The sequence below is a fragment of the Rhagoletis zephyria genome, unplaced genomic scaffold (assembly GCF_001687245.7).
Source record: "Rhagoletis zephyria isolate East Lansing unplaced genomic scaffold, Rhagoletis_zephyria_1.1 Rzeph_scaffold_04256, whole genome shotgun sequence".
Taxonomy (NCBI): Eukaryota; Metazoa; Arthropoda; class Insecta; order Diptera; family Tephritidae; genus Rhagoletis; species Rhagoletis zephyria.
This window is the reverse complement of record NW_016161339.1, coordinates 20,335-27,574: the sequence shown is the minus strand read 5'-3', so window position 1 is coordinate 27,574 and position 7,240 is coordinate 20,335. Positions and strand designations below refer to the sequence as shown.

At 33.6% G+C, this 7,240-nt stretch overlaps 1 long non-coding RNA gene across 1 annotated transcript in view; it reads right to left on the bottom strand.

The window, feature by feature from the left end:
* Positions 1 to 5,816: 5,816 nt before the first annotated feature.
* LOC108370464 (uncharacterized) overlaps positions 5,817 to 7,240 on the bottom strand; it is a 13,563-nt gene continuing 12,139 nt past the window's right edge. The window contains exon 3 of the long non-coding RNA XR_001848640.1: positions 5,817 to 5,826. This is a non-coding gene — a long non-coding RNA (uncharacterized LOC108370464). The remainder of the gene's footprint in view (positions 5,827 to 7,240) is intronic.

Below are 7,240 nucleotides of genomic sequence, written 5' to 3'. Positions count from 1 at the left end.
ACAACAACAACCACGCTGTCGAGTTTAAATAGCGGCAAATCAGCTGCACTTGATAGTAGTTGGTTGAATAAGGAAAATGAATTAGCAACAAGAGTTTACGGGATGTACATAGCTCAGTGGTTAACGCTTCTGACTTTGAACATTGATTACGCAGGTTCGTTCCCTGCTGAAGTCTAGGAAAAAAAGGTCTGATGAGGAGATGTGGTGATCTCCGAAATAGTGCTATAACTTCTACCGCTTAGACTTTGTTGCTTTTTCAATTTTTCCTAATAAACAATCGTGGTACAAAGCTCAATAAAAATATTAAAAATAAAATGTTAACAAGCCACAATAACATTGACAAATACATAGTTTAGGAAGAGCCTGCCTGAAACTATACAAAAAAGCAAATAAGCAAATGGATGTATAGAATTGACAACAACAACCACGCTGTCGAGTTTAAATAGCGGCAAATCAGCTGCACTTGATAGTAGTTGGTTGAATAAGGAAAATGAATTAGCAACAAGAGTTTACGGGATGTACATAGCTCAGTGGTTAACGCTTCTGACTTTGAACATCGAATTCGCAGGTTCGATCCCTGCTGAAGTCTAGAAAAAGAAGTCTGATGAGGAGATGTGGTGATCTCCGAAATAGTGCTATAACTTCTACCGCTTAGACTTTGTTGCTTTTTCAATTTTTCCTAATAAACAATCGTGGTACAAAGCTCAATAAAAAAAAAAAATTCAAAATAAAATTTTAATAAGCCACAATAACATTGACAAATAGAGTTTTTAATTTTGCACACATTAGGAGGGGAAACTGGTTACCCTTCTTTGTATGCTTGGAATTAAACAAACATTTTTTAGAGAAAATTTTAAATATTTTATGTGTAAACTATGAAATTGTAAATAATAAATATTTAGAACTAAAAAAACAAATTTGAAAGTTGTTCTACGCATTTCATTAAGAGAGGAAACTGGTTACCTATCTTAATATGCGTAAATTCAAACAAAATTTGCTGTTTGCATAAGGCGATTTTACAGGCAACTTTTTGTTGGAAGCACCAATCGCAGTCAACGTTTGAGACAACTAATCGCTTGTAAAATTGCATGTAAAATCGCCTCATGTGAACACCGTCAAACGGCAACGCGAATACTTTGACGCTGCACTTTTGGAGCTAGTTTTTTTAGAGCAAGTTCAAACTTATGGCGTTTTCTTTTCTACCGAACAATTTTGCCTTCTCCGCACATATACTAAGGAGGAGGCAATAAAAAGGCAACATTTTTTGTAGAAAAGAAAACGACATGAGATCACGTAAACTGCGCTTTTCTAGACCAGCTCGAGCGGTTAATCTAAATTTAAACCACAGCCGTTCTCTGGAAAACTAGCCCTTAGTGTTCGGGAGACATTATGCCGCCGATCAGAATATCAAACATTGGCTAACAAAGTCGCGATTAGTAATTCGTGCTGGTCGAAATGTGGAACGCGATCTACAACATCATAAGGTCTCGTTAAAGTTACTAAAGCCATTCAGTGAAAGGGGTTATTCAAACTTTAATGAAAATTACTAACAATTTGTACTAATTTACTTCGTTTTTAAAAAAGCGTGCCGGCAGCTTTAACAATTTTATAGTGGTTTTACGTTCTTTGGCAAATTACGCTCTGTTAGCCATAAATCTTACTATTTTTTGACCGCCTTTGAATCAAGACCCCTGGACCATATGGGGAATTCATTTATATTTCAAATTGCATTGTCATCGTGATTGGAACTATGCTGAAAATTTCAAGTCTCTAGCTTGTCGGGAAGTCTGTTTAAAATCGATTGGAAATTTCCGCGATTTGCGCGGGATGACCAAGTTAAATAAAAGCTTATAAAAACGGTCTTACTTAACAGAGGTCGCCACTCTGCAGGCAATGGCAAATCTCCAGGTGTATTTCTGCCATGGAAAACAGCTTCTCATAAAAATACAATCGCCGTTCGGGGTCGGCGTAAAACTGTAGGTCCTTCCTCTTTGTGTGACAACATCAAGTCGCACGTCAGACGGAGAAGCTCGGCCAAAGACTAACATACATATATGTAAGCTCCAATCTATTATTATATTTATTCCTCCAAGAAAACTTATGGCAAAGGCAAAGTACTTTCCCAAAAATATTTCTTCATATTTACCTTAGGATCTGTATACTAGCATGGTAACGTGAACATTCTATTAAATATTTCTTCTTACAATTATGTTGAGTTTTTGCATAGGGTGGCATGTATGTAAGTATGTACGTATGTATGTACATTAGGGTGGTCCAAAATGCATTTGAAAAGTAAAGTCGGAATTTTTAAGCTCTCACCCCCTAGGATTGTTCTATACCAAAAAAATATACCCTTATTTTTTATTTTGAAATCAAAAAATATTTGGAAGTCATTAAAAGGGCCCAAAGTTTTTCATGTATTTTTATCTGGGGAAAGAACACCTTTTCGTAGAAATGGTATAGAATTCTTAAAAATCAATTTTCAAGAACTCTATACCATTTTTACGAAAAGTTTTTTTTTCATATAAAAGTACATGGAAAACTTTGAGCGCTTTGAGCGACCTCTAAATATTTTTTTGTTTCAAAACATTTTTTTCCAAATATAAAAATTCAAGGGAGTGAGAGCATTACAATTCCGACTTTTTGGACCAAATTCCGAAATCTTAGCGAAATCTTTAGGGGTATCTCTTTTCTGTAACGATTTTGTAACGAATCTTCAAAGAAAATTATGTGAAGTGGTTAATACGAACTCGTAAAGAAATTTCTATACGAAAAATAAAGAAAATTCTGAAAAAAATTCTGCAAGAAATTCTTCACATAGTAGCATTATTTTCATCGTAAAAGAAACGAAGTGTGCACAGTTTATTTAATTTTAGAAAATTCGGCAAAAATCGGATGAGATCTTTACGAATTCTTTTAAAGTTCTCTACAATTCAGAATACTCTGAAAAAATGGGGCACCAAAATTGCGCATATGGAAACCGTGCATTTAGACATAATTTCAGTTTCAACCGAAACTGTGCATGTATGCTTTATTTCGGTTTTTGCTTTATGCATTATTTCCGTTTTCAACCGAAACTGTGCATTACTTCGTTTTTTTTTCTCTTATGCATTATTTCGCTTTTAAAACGAATTTGTGTATATGCATAATTTCTGCATTTTCTCGTATGCATTATTTCGGTTTTCAACCAAAACTGTGCAGTTATGCATTACTTCGGGTTTTTCAAATGCATTATTTCAGTTTTCAGCCGAAACTGTGCATGTATGCATTACTTCGTTTTTCACATATGGGCGATTCCACTGTCACGGGTTGAACATTTGTTCAGAAAACATTTTCTTTCTTGTTTAAATTTAAGTAAATATAAAGTACTCAATAATTCTACATTTTTATAAAGCTACACCTAATTGACTATTATATGAGTTATTACAAAATATACTATTTCACTTTTCTGTGTGAACTTGATGTCTTATAATAAAACAAAGAACCAGGAACAGAAACAAAGCAAAAACTACAAAAAAAATCATGGCTTTATTATCCGAAATTCCTCTGTCACGGGTAGGACAACGTTTGTCACGGGTAGGACACGTACGAATTTTTATATGAAAATGAGCTTTATTGTGATCCATATATACAGATTAGTTATTAAAAAATATAATAAGCCAAGTAGGGGTTCAATCCACTCACGTTTTATCCTAGGATGGTGCCTTTTATATACAGTATATTTTGCTTTGCTGCCTCTATGCTTAAGTGCACATTTAAGATACCTACCCCAAAATGCGCATCAAACGCATTATTTTTAACATTTATAAGGAAACTGCTCCGATAGATGCATTCAACATACCTGCGCATTGGCGATACCTGCCTTAAAAATTGTGCGACTAGTATCAATTATCAAGGAAAGTATTGCGTTTACCTGCACTGGCCCTACAATTACCTAATTTTACAACCTTTTATTTATTTTGCTCATCTCGCAGAACAACGAAAATGGCTATCAATTTATGTAGTCATATAGATAATTAGATAACATTCGGTAAAAATTTCGCTTGCAGTAATTTCTACATGGTAAGTGCTCCGCCAATATTTGGTTTCATAGGGATTCAGATACCTTCCTCATTGAAGTAGTAAAGAAAATTCGCTTAAATGCCTTTTCCGGTTATGTGCACAAGTTTTTCGTGCAAAGAAGGATGTGCAGCTAAGCAAAATATACTGTAGAATGAAATGCTTAGCAACGCCAGCCAAAAAAATTACTAAAAATGTNTTGTAACGAATCTTCAAAGAAAATTATGTGAAGTGGTTAATACGAACTCGTAAAGAAATTTCTATACGAAAAATAAAGAAAATTCTGAAAAAAATTCTGCAAGAAATTCTTCACATAGTAGCATTATTTTCATCGTAAAAGAAACGAAGTGTGCACAGTTTATTTAATTTTAGAAAATTCGGCAAAAATCGGATGAGATCTTTACGAATTCTTTTAAAGTTCTCTACAATTCAGAATACTCTGAAAAAATGGGGCACCAAAATTGCGCATATGGAAACCGTGCATTTAGACATAATTTCAGTTTCAACCGAAACTGTGCATGTATGCTTTATTTCGGTTTTTGCTTTATGCATTATTTCCGTTTTCAACCGAAACTGTGCATTACTTCGTTTTTTTTTCTCTTATGCATTATTTCGCTTTTAAAACGAATTTGTGCATATGCATAATTTCTGCATTTTCTCGTATGCATTATTTCGGTTTTCAACCAAAACTGTGCAGTTATGCATTACTTCGGGTTTTTCAAATGCATTATTTCAGTTTTCAGCCGAAACTGTGCATGTATGCATTACTTCGTTTTTCACATATGGGCGATTCCACTGTCACGGGTTGAACATTTGTTCAGAAAACATTTTCTTTCTTGTTTAAATTTAAGTAAATATAAAGTACTCAATAATTCTACATTTTTATAAAGCTACACCTAATTGACTATTATATGAGTTATTACAAAATATACTATTTCACTTTTCTGTGTGAACTTGATGTCTTATAATAAAACAAAGAACCAGGAACAGAAACAAAGCAAAAACTACAAAAAAAATCATGGCTTTATTATCCGAAATTCCTCTGTCACGGGTAGGACAACGTTTGTCACGGGTAGGACACGTACGAATTTTTATATGAAAATGAGCTTTATTGTGATCCATATATACAGATTAGTTATTAAAAAATATAATAAGCCAAGTANTCATCTCGCAGAACAACGAAAATGGCTATCAATTTATGTAGTTATATAGATAATTAGATAACATTCGGTAAAAATTTCGCTTGCAGTAATTTCTACATGGTAAGTGCTCCGCCAATATTTGGTTTCATAGGGATTCAGATACCTTCCTCATTGAAGTAGTAAAGAAAATTCGCTTAAATGCCTTTTCCGGTTATGTGCACAAGTTTTTCGTGCAAAGAAGGATGTGCAGCTAAGCAAAATATACTGTAGAATGAAATGCTTAGCAACGCCAGCCAAAAAAATTACTAAAAATGTACGCGATTTCCTAGCGTCTTGAAATTTTCACTTTTACCTACTTAAATTTAATGGAATACAAAACTGCATACCAAAAAACTCTGAACAAAAAGTTTAAAATTTTTGGCGCAATTGTTAAAGTTTGTTGAATTTTTATAATTTTTGTAAGAAGTTTGAAATGTAGATTTAGGTGGTTCCGGTTAGGTAATGTGCTAGACTTTTATTAAAAAAAGTATAAACATTAGATTAACAAAATCAAAAACCAAAACTGNTTTTTTTTCTCTTATGCATTATTTCGCTTTTAAAACGAATTTGTGCATATGCATAATTTCTGCATTTTCTCGTATGCATTATTTCGGTTTTCAACCAAAACTGTGCAGTTATGCATTACTTCGGGTTTTTCAAATGCATTATTTCAGTTTTCAGCCGAAACTGTGCATGTATGCATTACTTCGTTTTTCACATATGGGCGATTCCACTGTCACGGGTTGAACATTTGTTCAGAAAACATTTTCTTTCTTGTTTAAATTTAAGTAAATATAAAGTACTCAATAATTCTACATTTTTATAAAGCTACACCTAATTGACTATTATATGAGTTATTACAAAATATACTATTTCACTTTTCTGTGTGAACTTGATGTCTTATAATAAAACAAAGAACCAGGAACAGAAACAAAGCAAAAACTACAAAAAAAATCATGGCTTTATTATCCGAAATTCCTCTGTCACGGGTAGGACAACGTTTGTCACGGGTAGGACACGTACGAATTTTTATATGAAAATGAGCTTTATTGTGATCCATATATACAGATTAGTTATTAAAAAATATAATAAGCCAAGTAGGGGTTCAATCCACTCACGTTTTATCCTAGGATGGTGCCNACAAAAAATGATGGCTTTATTATACAAAAAAATCCGAAATTCCTCTGTCACCGGTGGGACAACGTTTGTCACGGGAAGGACACGTACAAATTTTTATATGAAAAGGTGCCTTTAGTGTGGTCTATATAAAGATTAGTTATTAAAAAATATAAGAAGCCAAGTAGGGGTTAAATTCACTCACGTTTTATCTTAGGATGGTGCCTTTTTTATATAGAAGAAAATGCTTAGCACCGTCAGCCAAAAAAAAATTATTAAAAATTAACGCGATTTCCTAGCGTTCACTTTTACCTACTTAAATTTAATGCTCTACAAAACCGCATACCTAAAAATCCTGAACAAAAAGTTTAAAATTTTTGGGCGTAATTGTTAAAGTTTGTTGAATTTTTATAATTTTTGTAAGAAGTTTGAAATGTAGATTTAGGTGGTTCCGGTTAGGTAATGTGCTAGACTTTTATTAAAAAAAGTATAAACATTAGATTAACAAAATCAAAAACCAAAACTGGTCAAAATGTAACTTAACTTAATCAGCTGACCACAAGGTTATATAGATAATGGACGAGTCCGCGCATCCCCTCCTCGTCTCCTGCGTCCACCTAAACAAACAAATAAAGCTTATCAGCCCTGTAAACCTACCTCTGACAACTCTCCCACACATAGCTGTCACGGGTGGGACATATGTACTTCTCTGTAGAATTACACTGTGGAACAAATTCAGGTTAGCAAAAGTTAGGTCGATTCTGAGAGTGAGGGGTGAAAATAGAGGCTAAATTAGAAGACCCGTATCGCGGCGTTTGTTTATGTTAGTTCGAATTTTTTTTAATCGACCTTCGAACTTTGCAGTCAAATGCCGGTTTTCAGCA